This window comes from Rhinolophus hipposideros (genome assembly GCF_964194185.1).
Source record: "Rhinolophus hipposideros genome assembly, chromosome: 24".
NCBI lineage: Eukaryota > Metazoa > Chordata > Mammalia > Chiroptera > Rhinolophidae > Rhinolophus > Rhinolophus hipposideros.
The window spans coordinates 16,167,383-16,182,654 of record NC_138070.1 but is presented as its reverse complement, the minus strand read 5'-3'; the positions used below and the strand labels follow the sequence as shown (position 1 = coordinate 16,182,654).

Below are 15,272 nucleotides of genomic sequence, written 5' to 3'. Positions count from 1 at the left end.
TGGGAAGGATAAAGGAAAGCTGGAAACTGCTCAGATCTTCACGGCCCAGGCCAGTGGGGAGTTGGGGAGTAGGGTCCCCTTGATAGTGAGGATCCCAAGAGGCCAGAGAGACCCTTAGGTTTCTTAGATTGCAACCCAAAGGGAAGGCCTGTCCCTTGGCCCCAAAAGGGAGACTGGTCCTGTCCATGCTCCGCCCTGGCCCCCCATGCTCACACTGCAGGTGAACCCCCCCCCCCCCCCCCCGTGGCCACGTGAGTAGCCCAAGTGAATCACTTGAGACCAGGCGTTCTGGTGGCTATAGCCGGCCTCTCCTGCTTTTATTCCTTTGTGCATACTTTCCCTTCGTTGCCCTTTTAAAACCTTTGAATTCCTGGCAGGCTGGGGAGATGAAAATAGGATTGAGGAGGCTAGGTGAGGGACTGCCCCTCTCTGGGCCTCAGTGTGCCTTCCTGGGGAATGGGCATGCACTGAGCCAGAACTCGGATGCAGTAGCACCTTGCGATCTGTAAGGCTGTCCTAGAGCATTCTCGATGTGACTTTGTGGATTGATTTATAGCAAGAGTGGCAGGTCACATGTAGCTCGTATTGGTGATTGGAAAGCCTGGTGTGGGCTGGTGGCTGGGATTGGCCGTGTGGTATTTGTGGAAGCTTGTCTGGGTAGCTGCAGCTCCTGGCCTCCCCAGTTGTCTCCTCTTACTGCCTGTAAGTCCCCTTGCTTGTCTGGGGCCTCTCCAGAGAAAATCCTGGGATGCCTGCCCCCTCCTACCCCCGTCTTCTCAGGTCTCTTCCGCCCCAGGCTGCGGCTTGAGGATGATTGGTGGGAATGATTCATTCAGAGAAGGCCTAGAGCTGGGTCAAGCCCCAGAAATTGCAGGGAAGGACCTTGGAGGGCAGTGCCCATGTGCCCTGGGGAGCATTTGGGGAGTGCCCGTCGCCTGGGGAGGAGCTTCATGTTATCCTGCGTGCTCAGATGGTGGGCAGCACAGGGCAGGCAGTTGGCCCTTTCCCAAGTGAATTCTTGCATCAGCCCGACTTTTGACCCAGGCTGCTGTGGTCATAGACGGGCAGATGGCCAGAAAGCGGGCTCGGTGGTAGCATGCTCGAGGGCTTGGGTCTGTGTTAGAATCCCAATGTTCCACTTAAGGGCTATGTGTCTGGGGCCATTGGCTACCTTCCCTTTGTGTCAGTTTTCTCACCTGCAGAACAGAGGCACAAATAGAACCTACCTTTTGATGTTGTTGGACCCAAGGGGATGGGGGTAAAGTACATACTCTGCCACCAGGCAAAATGTGGGGCCCCTGAGTTAGACAGGCTCTTTGAACTCTTGAGTGTGTCCCTTTGTGAGCCATCTGTCAAAGCGCATTTTGCGTACTTTATAAATGCATTTTGTGTACTTTAACTCATGTAACTCTCCCAACAGCCCTTTGAGATGAACAAGCTGAGGCACAGAGAGGTGAAGTAATTTGCACAAGGTCACCCAGCTAGGAAGTGGGAAAGACAGGATTGGAATGCAGCGTCTGGACTCTTAATGACCGTCTGACCCCCTGTCCATACCCTATCTTGATACCCAGCACACAGAAGACACTCAGAAAATGTCAGTGATTGCATTATTATATAATTATTGTTACATATTATATTATTATATATTAACCATAGGTGTTCCTCCTGTCCCTTTGTCCACACTTATTCCTGGGTGGACAGAACAAGCAGGTCCTTGGCTTGTGAAGTCCAGGTTCCTACTCCCCCTGACCCCCTATTCCCTGCCACTCCCCACACTCTCATGAGCAGTGGGGGGGGGGGGTGGGCAAGAGCTTGGAGGCAGCGGAGTCCCAACTCTGCCTCCAGATGAGTGTGTGACACTGGGCTAGGCGCTTCCCGTCTTTGACACTAAAGTTTCCCCATCTGTGAAATGGGCGTGTCGGGCTGTAATATAAGCTGCCTGTCAATGGTTGGACCCACTAGATGTTTTTTGTTTAACTCCCATGGTGTTTTATTTTCAATCAAGCCAACAGTCAAATATTTTTACAGAATAGTTCCAGTTCCTCACTTCTTTTGGAAACTCAGGAGCTTAAGCCAAATTGGAGTTGTCTGAAGCTGCCCCTTAGATAGCTGGGGCTCTCCTGGTCCCCACATGCATTCCCTGCCTGGCCTCAAGGGCCCTCTGGCCCAGTGTAGCCTTCAGGGCGCTGAGGACACCACAGACCTGCCTGGGTGTCACTTGAACAAGCATTTACATTGCTTTAAAAACAGATTTTATTGTTAACCACTGGTTTCAATGCTCTGTAAGAGTCCTGCCAGCTCTGCGTTTCTAGGACATCAGAGGCTGTCTGAGGCCTCCTGATGCCTTTTCTGCCACTGTAAACCCTCAAGGCTTTTAATACACCGGCAGCTTGTCCCCATTCCATACTCCTCGGATGAGGAGCCCCTGTGTCTGGGCCCCAGGGTCCCTCCTTAACTGGTTCAGGCCCCCACCTAACACACAGTGAGATATTTGGGGCCAGCCATCCCTCTGCTGTGAGTACTGGCATGTGTGTGTGTGCATGTGTCCCAATACATCTGCACCCTTTCATACCCTTTCTCTGTTCTCACAAGGTACCAGGGAGGCGTTTGTTACTGACCACCCTACTTCCCAGAAACTGAGTCTTGGAGACAGTCGAGTCACTTTCCCAAGGTCACACAGGCCTGATGGGACAACACCAGGATTCAAATCCAGGTCTTCCAACTCTGCATCCATTCTGTGACTGTACTGAGTAACACCCTCTGCCAGCGTCTACAGTCACTGTATGTCCCTGGTGCCTGGCACTGGGCCTGCCTAAGTCATACTAGGCACTCAGTACATACTGGATAAAATAGGGACACATGGCGGGTTCTCAGCTAGATGTTGGGGTTCAGGATTTAGGAGGCTGCCAGGTCCCAGTTTTCTTGGAGTTTACCTTCTGGAGGAGGTATCAGATGAGATAAAGAGTGAACCACATCTCCGACCAGAGGTGCTGAGCTAGGAAGTTGGGTACAAAACCTCTCAAAATTTAATCCTTACACAGATCCCCTGGGGAACTTCTTAAAGTGCAGATTCTGATTCAGCAGGTTTGGGGCAGGCCCTATTGCAACATTTCTAACCAGCTCCCATGGGACTCTGGTACTGCTCATCTAAAGATGCGAAGCAGTTGAGGGCATTGATCAGATGTTGGCAAACTACGTGGGCCAAATTTGGCCCGCTGCTTGTTTTTATAAATAAAGTTTTATTGGAACACAGCCACGCTCGTTTATTTATATTTTGTCTATGGCTGCTTCCATCTACAACAGCAGAGTTGAGTGGTTCCGACAAAGACCGTATGGTCCACAAAACTGAAAATATTTATTATTGGACCCTTTACAGAAAGTCTGGCAACCCCTGATAATAATCATTTCTTGGGTCCCTTCAAGTGATAATATTTTGTGGTTTGATAAGTGTAAGGTTGTAGTAAAAATGATTGCAGTTAATATTTGAGTACCTACTGGGTACTTGGTTTAACTCTATCATATGTAGGTAATGTTATTATCTCCATTTTATAGGTGAGAAAACTGAGGCTCACAAGGGCTGGGTCACTGACCCAAAGTCTGTGGGCTGGGGAGTGAGTGAGGCGTATTGGAGCCAACTCATCTCATTCTTGTTTTACAGGAGCTTCTGCCTGGAACTTTTCCACAGAGCACAGAGAGGTTTTTGTTTTGATTTCAAGCTGTCCAAGGGCATTAGGGAGCCTTCATTTCTTTGTCTGTTCTCCTCCCATTGAGTCAACAACTATCCTTGCAGCCCATGCTGGGAATTGGGCACCCTGCTGAGTTCTGAGCCTATGTGGGGAAGTGCCACCTTATGCATTCCAAAGAGGTCACACAGCTGCTCAGCACTTTGGGGGACACTGGTACTGGGATTGGAGGCAGTTGGGAAGGTAGGCAGACAGGGAGGGCTTCCTGGAGGAGGGGTACAAATTGTGTCAGTAGGAGATGGACAGGAAAGGTTTTCCAGGGGAAGAGCACCAAAGGTGCAAAAGTTTGGAGGTGTGAGATGCTGGGCTTCGTACTTTGGTAGAGTTCAAGGCAGAGAGACTTTAGAGTGTGTGTGTGTGTGTGTGTGTGTTGGGGGTGGGAATTGGGGCGTTAACATTGGAAGTCAGCGGAAGTCAAGTCACAACATGGTTTAAAGCACCACAACATTGAACCTAGATTTGCACCTAGAGCATGAATGAAAGAGTTTACCTCTGCAAGCCCCCCTCTGCCCTGATGACTTAAGTCCAGGAGAAAGCCTCCAGTTGGTGCTAACTTAATGCTTCTCGCCAGACTCTTGTGGGTTAACAAAGACAGATCCCTGCTGCGCTCCCCCTGGGCCCCTTGGGCAGGTGGGGGCCTCCAGCTAGGAGGCCTAAGGATTGCTTCCTTTGCACTTATTTTTTGCAGTTACTTTTTAATTAGTGCATGTTTTTAATTTAAGCCAGTGGGTTATACCTTCCTTTGAAAATCTGTTTTAGCAATATTGAATCCATTTAACAAAAATATTAAGTAAGTGAGAATAAAGGGGGTTCTGGATGTAGCCAGCATTGGTCACGTGGTCCTCAGGAGGTGGGAATTTTGGGAACCCCACGACAGGAGGTCGGGAGGGCTCAGAGGGGGCCAGGCCAGCACTGACCTTGGTCTTAATGTCCTGTGCCTTCCCTGAAGCTTCAGGAGCCTTGACTGAGGGACTGGGAGGGGGTGACTGTTAGCTGTGGTGGGTGGGGGTGGGGCTGCTATTTGTCCCTGTGGAGCTGAGGTTCGAGTCCCAGGCTGCTCCTGCTCTGAGGGTCTGCTTGGTCTCTATTTTTGTCTTTCCCCATCTCCTTCCCATCCTTTTCTCCCTGTTTGTGTCCACCCCCCCACACACACTCTGCCTCCTCCCATCTCTGTCTCTCCCCCATCACTGTCTCTTTCTCTGGCTGGCTGGCTAGCTCTCTCCATCCCTGTCTGTGTGTCTGTCTTCTTCCACTCCCCACTGCACTACTTCCCCTTCCTCCTCCACCCCCCCACCCCCCCATGTGCAGACCAGCAAGCACAGCTCTTCCTTTCTTATTAGAGACTCTGTCCCACTTCCTTTGGCTGTAAGTGACATCCTGCCTCTGAACTACTGGAACCCTCGCAGAGCCTGGGAGGCTCTCCTGGAGGCGTGGGAGGTGGTGGTGTGGCGGTGGGGGCCCAGGGAGGTCAGCAGCCTGAGGAGGCCACGTGGCTCGTCTCGGATTCCGAATCCCACCCCCACAACCGCCCACTAGCCCTTTGCCCCGCCCCACCGGCCCAGGGCTGTGGGGGAGGGAGAGGAAGAGGAAGCCTGGGTTGGCAGCAAGAGGGCAGGATGCCCCTTGGTTTGATTTGGTCTGGGGAGCTCAGCAAGGCTCTGTCCCTTGGGGGGGGCGTGTTGGTTACCCCACCCTTGGTGAGTCTGCGCGCTGTGGCTCTTCACCACCACCCCCCCATCAGCCCCTCAACTGTGTTCCCTGCCCTGCGGGGAACACCACAGGCCAGCAGTGCATATCTGTGGGCTGAGAGGTTTGGGGAGAACAGCAGATTAGAAATTGAGTCCAGCCTCTTCCTCTCACATACGGGGAAACAGGCCTCGAGAGTTGAGGTGATTTGCTCAGGATCGTGTAATTTTGGAGTACAGAATGGGGTGTGGGTCCCCCAACCCCTGCAAGCTGGAAGCAGTGCAGGGAGAGTGTCGCTGATGGATGATGCTCTGATGGGCCCCCCGGGGGTGTCCAGTGAAAACCCCCTCCTAGGAGTTGGGAGACTCAGGTTTGAGGCTAGCTAGCCCTCTCCCACCTGCCAGGGGACTCCTCTGAGGTCCCGGGGGTCTCTGTGTGTCCTGGCGTGGAGATGCACCGTGCTGAGAATTGCAGAGGGGGTTGTGTCCTGGGGGCTGTGGCCGCAGCCTTGGAACCTTGGGAACCTCAGCCCTCCTGTGGGTTCTATGTCGCCTGGCTGTGTTGGATCACAGGATCCTTTTAGAGCACATGACCTGCACATTAGCCGGGCAAACCTGGAAGGAGAAGTGGCTCCCAGCCTCACAGGACTGGGGGGAGCTCCTTCTTAGGGCACTGGAGCCCTGCCATCTGGCCCCTGCCCTCTTCTCCTGCCTCCCCTCCTTCCCTCCTGAGAAGGTGTATAGGAGCGTAGCACCTCTGAGCAAGCAGTGTCCCCTGGGCAACGTGTTTAGCACAGCTTGTTGCATGCCATGCCAGCGTCCCTCATTCCGCAGGTCTGGAAGGGGCCCAAGAGTGTGCATTTCTAGCAGGTTCCCGGGTGCTGATGCGGCTGGTCTGGGAACCCACTTAGAAAACCACTGCGGTAGAGGGTAAGCACACTCTAAAACCAGAGAGTGCAGGTTCAAGACCCTGCCCCATCACATACCTGCTGGGAGCTCACAGGCAAGGACTTTAACCCCTCTGGGCCTCAGTCTCCTCATTTGTGAAATGGGATGATAACAGCACAGTCCTCAGCGATTCGGCATGAGGATTAAATGTGCTAATAAATGTCAAGTGGGTAGAACAGTGCCTGAGCATGGGGTAAGCACTGTGCATGTGTTTGCTGTCATTGTATTATTGTTGTTTTTATTACCATTATTATTAGCTCTTTCCGCCCCAGAACTCTTCTGTGTACATCGAATCCCTTTCCAGTCCCCTCATTTCCAGGGCACTTGCTCACCTGCAGGTCTGTTTATTCCCCTGATGTAGCTCTTATTTCATTCTGCCAATTATCCGGTTACTTGGCTCTCAGTCTCCCGCAGATCTCACTTGTCGGGGCTGGGCCGGCACAAAGAAGGTCCCCTGGGCATGTTGCCCCCAAAGTACAGCCTGGATGTGTTACAAGAAGGCCAGGGCCCATGGGCAGCAGAGCAGAGGTCAGAGGAGGCCTCTGGGGCTTCAGGTGGAGCCCATCCCCGGTGGGGTTAGTGAGGGAGGTGGCGTCCGAAAGCCCCAGGTACAAATCTTGCTTTTACCATTTAGTGCTATGTGGCCTTTGGTAATTTCTTAATTATTCGTGCCCTTTGCTTTTTCACTTCAAAATGATACTATCGTCACTTACATCAGTGGGTTTTTATGAGGATTCAGTGGCGTCTCATTTATGCAGCACATATCGAGCACCTCCTGTGTGCCAGACTCCATGCTAAGCACCGGGATCCGGGTGTGAACAAGACCGTCCCTGCCCTTGGGGAGCTGCTGTGTTTTAGGGGACAAAGGGAGATGTAGAAGGGTTCTCCAGAGAAACAGTCAGTCGGGTATGCATGGATATAGGTAAGAGATCTGTGATAGGAACTGGCTCACCCAATTCTGGAGAAGCCATTTATCTCAGCTCAAGCAGAAAAAAAAGAAAGAGCCAACTCGCCCTTCACCTTTTTGCTCCATTCAGGCTTTCAACGACTTAGATGGTGCCCACCCATCTTGGTGAGGGTGATCGTTAAACACAGTCTCCCAATTCAAGTGTTAATCCTTTCCAGAAACACCCTTGCACACACCGAGCCCAGTCAGGTTGACACAGTTAAGCATCACAGAGGTACCTAAAGGACAGTGCCGTTGTCCCAGAAGGATGTGGCAGGAAGGAGATGGGCCATGTGAAACGCTCTGTGCAGTCTTGCAAATAAGAGACCCTCAGCAATTGGTAACCGTGATTGTTATTATCACTGTAATGATGAGAGGACGTGGAAAGGGAAGGCAGGTGTCGTAAGAAGAAGGAATAGTGTCAGTAACAGTACAGGGACGGGAGGCATTTGGTGTCAGAGTCATAATCACAGTCACTGCTTACTGACATCCTAGTGTGGGGAAGGTCTTTGAACTTCTCTGAGACTCCGTTTCCTCATCTGGAAAATGGGTGAACAACATAATCTAGTCAGGTTCGTCTTGTTCTACTCTGCTAAGGGCTTCCTAAGTACACACCATCTCACTTTCCAGGGAGGCGTTTTTCATTTCCCCATTTTCAGATGAGAATAATGGGGCACCGAAGAACAAGGCCACTTACCTAGGGCAGTGGAAGAGTGGAATTCGAATCCAGTCCTCCATCTAGGGGCGGGGCTGAGGGCTCCCTAGGTGAGTGATGGGAGGTGAGATGGGTGGGGCCAGAGCCACATAGCGGGATTGACTTTTGCCTTGCACCTCAAAGGTTGTGGAGCATGTCCCGCTGGAGTCTCTGGGTGGTCCTGGGTGGATAGGGTGGGGAGGTTCCCAACCCGTCTTATCATCGTTTGGTCCAGAAAAACCAGTGTGGCATGAAGCTCCACAAGAGTGGGTGGGAAAGATGGCTCCCCTCTGGCTTCCTTCCGGTGGGGTCAGCTGGTGGGTGGCAAGCTCCCAGTGGGGCTGAGGTTGTGGCCGGAAGAGATGGGCACAGCCAGACCCTTAGTTGGGAGCTCACGTTCTGGAGGGTGAGGACACCCAGGTGTATCCTTCTTCATTGAAAGGAGGGGATGACTCACTGTCACCTTTTCCTGGCTCTCCTCTCTGGGACCTTCTCTTCTTAGGACTAGGGACAGGGAGAGCCCAGACGAAAGCAGCAGGGACTTGTGTCTGTCTCCAGCCATTCATTTCTCAAATACCTGATTGCCTATGACTTGCCAGTGTTTTGAGCCAACAGGTGCAATCTTTCTCTTTTCGTGTGTGATGTCATTGCAGCTGCAGAATGAGCCAGGAGGCAGGCATCAAGAGGAGCCCTGACATGGGGAAATATGTAGCCTTTTGAATCAGGCACACTTGGATTGGAATGCCGGCTGGCTTGTGCATGAGCTGTGAGACCTTGGGCCAGCCACTTCCCCTGTCTGGACTTCAGTATCCTCACATGTAAAACAGGGATCATCTTAGCGATCATCTCTTGGGTGGCTGTGGTGATTATAGATAAGATTACGTGGTTCCTGGTGCACAGAGGTGCTCAGTAATACAAGAACTGTGTTGTTCACCCATTTTACAGATAAGGAAACAGAGGCTTGGAGAAGCTCAGGGACGCTCACACAGCGTTTTGCTCCCTGACCTTGTGCTTGGCGCTGTCCAGGCAAGTCTGCTGATGGAAGTAGTTTGCAACAAGGCCCCCAGCCTCCTCAGAGCCCCAGACCATTTTTCTTTAGGAAAAGGTCATTCCCTCACTCTGGATTAGGCCTCCGGAAGATATTGAGCCATAAGGAGCTACCCCTTCTTCCTCGTGAGTTTCTCCCTTTGATTTTTTTTGAGTGTTCGTGTTTTGAGTAGCTCCCAAAGCCCTGGAAATTCTTCCTCTTCTGTCTGCTTCAGGAGCAAGGGAGTGGGAGGAGGGTCTCCCACTCCTGGGATGTGTTTTTCCAACAGCGAGACAGAGGGGCAGGTCAGTTACCCGGGAAGTTAGATGTCCAGCTCTGTGCTGCCTTAGAACCAGGCCTGTAAATTGTACTCTTAAAACCCCCGCCCGTATCCCACCCCCATCCCTCACTCATGTGCAAAAGATGAACAGGATGTAAGCCTAATGCTTTTTAGGTGAACCACAAAGGAAGCCTTATCTGGGAACATGACATCCGGGAACATTACATTCAGCAGGGACTTATTACTTGCTTGCTTTGTTCATGGTCAAGCTTTTCCACCTTTTGGCCGGCAGCCATTTCAAAACCTACACAACAAAGAAATGGAAGGTAATGCGATTTTGAAAAAGCCATAAGCTACAATTTGGAGCAGGGGGAGGGAGGAGTTAGCCAAGAACTTTCTTAGCCAAAAGTATCGGAACGACCCTCTGACCTTTGTGTAAGGCTATCTGACAGTCAGCTTCCCAAATGGAAAACTCAAATCCATACCCTTTGGGACAGAAGTGAGAGTGGTTAGCTGACTCCAGCCGTCACCCTGAGTCTTCAAATCAGACGTTGAAAATCAATTTTGCTTAGTTTTATCAAAACTTTTTAATCATGCTGGGTGGGAGAAAACCATTTGAGTGGTACGTGTGTGGAGGTCGAAAAGAGCCTATTTTCCATCTGTATCTGTTGGTTGTGACTGGTAGAGTCCAAATTTCCAATAACTGAAGGTGGCAAGTGAAGGAAATTATTGGCTCAGGTAAATGGAAAGTCCAAAGGCATATTGCCTTCAGGTACAGTTGTATCCAGGTGCTGTCTCTTTTGCTCTGCCTCTTAGATGGGCTTTCTTCTGGGATGGCTCCCTTGTCAGGCATGCTCTCCCCAATAACATCTTGAGGCATTCATCCTGTTAACTTGGCAGTCTCGGCTCTCAGAGAGCCACTTCTGTGCTAAAAGGTGGTTGGTGCGTGCTAGGGAGAAGAACAACAACTGTGCGGCATAAGGGGGTCTGCAGTGACGTGTCGGTGGGGGCAGGTTGCAGGATGAAAAGAGTGGTGGGGAGAGAGCTGCAAGCAAGGACAGAAAGGCCAGGTGGATGTCTGGGGAAAGGACATCCAGGCAGCGGGGACCGCTGAGGTGAAGGCCCTAAAGTAGGACCATGCTCGTGTGAGGAACAGCAGGGGAGCCTCGTGGCTGGAAGAGAGTGAAGTGGGGCAGGTGGAGGATGAGGACAGATAGGTAAGGGGCCTGCAGGCTGTGCAGGGCCTGGCTTTCCCTGAGTGAAGTGGAAGCCACGGAGGATTCAGAGCAGAGGAGGGCTGCGATCTGATTTCCATCCTTATACAATCACTGGCTGTTCATTGACAATGGACTGAGGAGACAAAGGCAGGATCAGGGAGGCCAATTAGGAGTTACGCAGGCAAGAGACGAGGGAGCCTAGGGTGGTGAGAAGGGGGGGCTCACCAAACACACAAACACCCCAGAAGTGTGAGTGATGTGAAGTGGGTGGCTTCTGGCTTTGGTGGGTTTTTTTGTTGCTGTTTTCATTGTATTACATACACATAACATAAATTTACCATCGTAACCATTTTTAAGCGTACAGTTCAGTGGTATTAAATGTGTTTACCTTGTTTCTGTCTCTGATTTTGACTATTCGAGGGACCTCGTGTAAGTGGAATCACTCAGTCTGTGTCCTTTTGTAAATGACTCATTGCACTCAGCATAATGTCCTCAAGGCTCCTCCATGTTGTAGCGTGTGTCAGAACTTCCTTCCTTTTTAAAGCTGAATAATATTCCATTGTATGGCTAGACCACATTTTTTCCATTCATCCATTGATGGACGCTTGGGTTGGTCCTGCGTTTTAGCTCATGCGAATAGTGCTGCTCTAAACTTAGATATACAAATATCTCTTTGAGTAGATATTCTTTTGGGTAGATACCCAGAAGTGGAATTGCTGGGTTATATCATAATTCTATTTTTAATTTTTTGAGGAACCTCCGTACTGTTTTTCATAGTGGCTGCAGCATTTAACTTTCCTACCAACAGTGCAAGAGGGTTCCAGCTTTCTCCACATCCCCGTCGACCCTTGTTGTTTTCTGTTTTGCGACAGCGGCCATCCTGATGGGTGTGAGGTGATATCCCACTGTGGTTTCGATCTGCATTTCCCTCATGGTTAGTGACGATGAGCATCTTTTCGTGTCCTTACTGGCCTCATATATCTTCTTTGGAGAAATGTCGATTGAGGTCCTTTGCCCATTTTCTGAATGAGTTGTGTTTGTTGAGTTTTCGGATTTCCTTATATGGTCTGGATAGTCATCCTTTATCAGATACATGATTTGCAAATATTTTCTCCCGTGCTGTGGGTTGCCTTTTTCCTCTGTGGATTGTGTCTTTTGATACACAAAATGTTTTAATTTTCATGAAGTCCAGTTTTGTCTGTTTTTCCTTTGGTCACCTGTACCTTTGGTGTCATAGCCAAGAAATCATGGCCCGGTGAGTTTTGAAGGCGCAGTTGACAGGATTTGCTGCTGGGTTGGATTGGGGTGGGAAACAGAGAGAGGCGTCAAGCAGAATGAACTGCCATCAACTGCGGGTGCAATGAATTGGGGGGGGAACCAGGAGATCAGCTTTGGATGTGTTAAGTTTGAGGTACCAGTTCGGTGCTCAGATGGAGGTGACCAGGAGACAGTTGATATCTGAGTCTGGTGTTGAGGAGAGAGGTTTGGGCTGGAGATGACAATCCAGGAGTCATCAGCCTGCAGAAGAGGGAAGCCTGAGGGGAGGGAGGGGAGATGGTGGCAGAGACAAGTAGCAGAGTCTGCAGCTCCTGTCTGTGCCAGAATGGCTGGGTTTGGCCTAGTTTAAGGAAAAAGCCTGAAAAATGTCACGTGCCAAGAGGTGGTGTGGGGAGAGAGAGGAAGACAAGCAAACATCACTTCCTTGGCCTCTGATCAAAAGGCACCTCAGCCTGTCCGCTCATTTATTGAGTGTGGGCTCGGAGGTATCTGTGCCAGGAACTGGGGTGTGGGTGGCAGGATCGGCGGTCATGGCTCAATTCACTTTTATGGTCCTGGCATCTGGCACCAACGCTGGCCCTGGGAGAACACGTGCCAACGAGTGTTGATTGAATGAATGAATGGGGTCTTGTCTGTTCCTCTGCAGCAGACGGGAAAGGTGTGTGGGTGGGAGGACGCCCAGCCAACAAACACCGTCCCTCGGTGTTTGACAAGTGTGGCCCTTTAAGATTATTTTTACTAAAGTGTGTAGAGTGGTGCCTCGGTTTTAGAACGTAAGCCGTTCTGGAAGACTGTTGAGTTTTGAAACTTTCGAAAACCAAGGCACGGTTTCCCCATAGAAAGTAATGCAAAATGGATTAATCCGTTTCAGACCTTTAAAATCAACCCCTAAAACTGCAAATTTAGCATGAATTTTACTATCTAATGATACCATAGATCCATAATATTGACGGCGTTCGTAAACCGAAATGTTCGTCAACGGGGACGTTCAAAAACCAAGGTACCACTGTACACAGGACAGCTCCCCACCGCAGAGAATTGTGTGACCCAAATGTCTGGTGCCGAGGTTAAGAAACCTCGAGATGGACAGTTACAATACCATGTGACATTCCAATTAGGGGAATGAGCAGAGGGACCAGCAATCTTGACCCCGTCCAGAGGATGTCAGAGAAAGCTTCCTAGAGGGATGAACCTGGAGCTCAGTCGTGAAGGAAGAAGTGGGAATTGTCTGGTAGCAGGGGATGTTGAGGAAGGGCCCGGATGGCATGGGTGAAACTTAGAGACGGGAAACTGACAAGCCTACAAAGCAGGCACGAGGGGGCTGTGAGGACCGGACAGTTAAGGACCCAATCACCCGGCGTGTCCACTCTGGCCGCCACACCACACGTGGCTGTGGAGCCCCTGAAATGTGGCTCGTTGAGGCTGAGGAACTGAATTTTGTATTTTAATACAATTTAAAGGGAGATTTCAAAACAAATACTTGATTCTGTTCTTGGAAAACTTTTAGATGTGTGTAGAACTGTTTGGGGATAGGAGTGTGCTTTTTCAACTGTAAGTTTTATGCACTCTCAATACAGATTCGGTATGTCCACTGAAAATTTATCATCCAAATTGAGACGTGCTGAAAGTAGAAGAGACACTCCAGATTTCAGACTTAGTATCAAGGGGAAAAAAGAAAAAGGAAAGTAAAATGTCTTAATTAATTTTTATTTTTATATTGATTTTTTTATTATATTTATATTTCTATGTTGATTTTTAGTATGTGTATTTTAATTTTCATATTGATTCATAATAATGTTTTGGATACATTGGGTGAAATAAAAGATTACATTTCTTTTTTTAATTAAAAAAATTTTCAGTTACAGTTAACAGCAGTATTTTAGTTTCAGGTGTACAACATAGTGATTAGACATTTATGTAATTTAGGAGGTGATCACCCTGATTATTACCCATCTGGCACCAATATATAGTTATTACAATATTACTGACTGTATTCCCTATGCTGTACTTTACATCCCCATGACTATAACTGGCAGTGTATACTTCCTAATCCCTTCCCCTTTTTCATTCATCGCCCCCCAAGTCCCCACCATCTGGCAACCGTCAAAATGTTCTCTGTAACTATGAATTTGTTTCTGTTTTATTTTATTTGTTTCTGTTTGTTTGTTTGTTTTGTTTTTGAGATTCCACATATAAGAGAAATCAAATGGTATTTTTCTTTCTCTGTCTGATTTAGCATAATTTCCTCTAGATCCATCCATTTGTCACAAATGGCAGGATTTCATTCTTTTTTAAGGCCGAGTAATATTCCATTGTATATATGTACCACCTCTTCTTTATCCAGTCGTCTATCGAGGGACACTGGGTGGCTTCCATATCTTGGCTATTGTAAATAACGCTGCAATGAACATAGGGGTGCATATGTCTTTTCGAATTAGTATTTTGGATTTCTTTGAATAAACACTGAAAAGTGAAATTGCTAAGTCATATGGTAGTTCTAGTTTTAATTTTTTGAGGAACCTCTATACTGTTTCCACAGTGGCTGCACCAATCTGCGATCCCACCAACAGTGCACGAGGGTTCCCTTTTCTCCACATCCTTGGCCAGCACTTGTTGTTTGTTGATTTATTGATGATGGTCATTCTGACAGTTGTGAAGTGATATCTCATTGTGGTTTCACTTCACCGTTTTCTTTTTACTGTTTTAATGTGACGACTAGAAAATTGAATCCCACGTGGTCACACTGGATGTCTGTCGGCTCTCGTTGTTATAAACCACGGGGAGTAGCTGGAATGTCATGCTGAGGCTGAAGGCTCTTAGAAGGCTTTAGGCCAGGGTGACGTGACGCGATCAGGTGTCTGTGGTAGCTATAATCCTCTGGCTGCAGTGGTGAGAGAAGATTCCAGAAGACGGGCAAGTCTGGCTGTAGGGAGAATTCATTGTCTAGGAGGCCTGAGCTCTAGCCACAGAGAGAAGCCTTGACACCCAGACAGGTCGTGCCCGCTGCCAATCCCTGGGAAGGCGACTAGGCTGGACCCAGAGGGAGGAGGAGCCTTTGGGGAGAGGAGGATACGTCTGGACTGGCTGATGCTTCAAAAGGCCTCCCAGCTAAAAGCCAGCAGGGGAGACCTCAGCCATCACAGGGCTGCCTGCTCCGGGTAGCCACCACTCCAGACACCTGCCGGCCCAGCCGGGCCCTCACCCCCACCCTGGCTTCTGCCTGCACCCCACGAAGGTTTGATATCCTACCTCTTGTTGCCCAGCCCTGCTTGCCACTGCAGCTGCTCAAGGACAGCTGTGTGACCTTGAGCAAGTGGCTTTCCCTCTCTGGGGGCTGCCAGCTTTTCATGGCCTTACCCATGTCACACCTAGAGCACCGGAGAGATCAGAGATGCCTGCAGGTGACAGGTCTTCCTGGGCTGGGTCTTTTGGGTGGGCAGCATGGAGCCCTAAG

At 49.7% G+C, this 15,272-nt stretch overlaps 1 protein-coding gene across 5 annotated transcripts in view; it reads left to right on the top strand.

Moving 5' to 3' along the window:
* Positions 1–15,272, top strand: part of TPST2 (tyrosylprotein sulfotransferase 2) — a 50,243-nt gene that overhangs the window by 2,589 nt on the left and 32,382 nt on the right. Inside the window, exon 1 of one of the 5 annotated variants that reach the window (XM_081036615.1) lies at positions 1,421–1,594. The exons of the other annotated variants lie outside the window; for them this stretch is intronic. The gene's annotated coding sequence lies outside the window, so the exon portion shown is untranslated. Of the gene's footprint in view, positions 1–1,420; positions 1,595–15,272 lie in introns of those variants that run through there. 5 annotated transcript variants of the gene reach the window in all.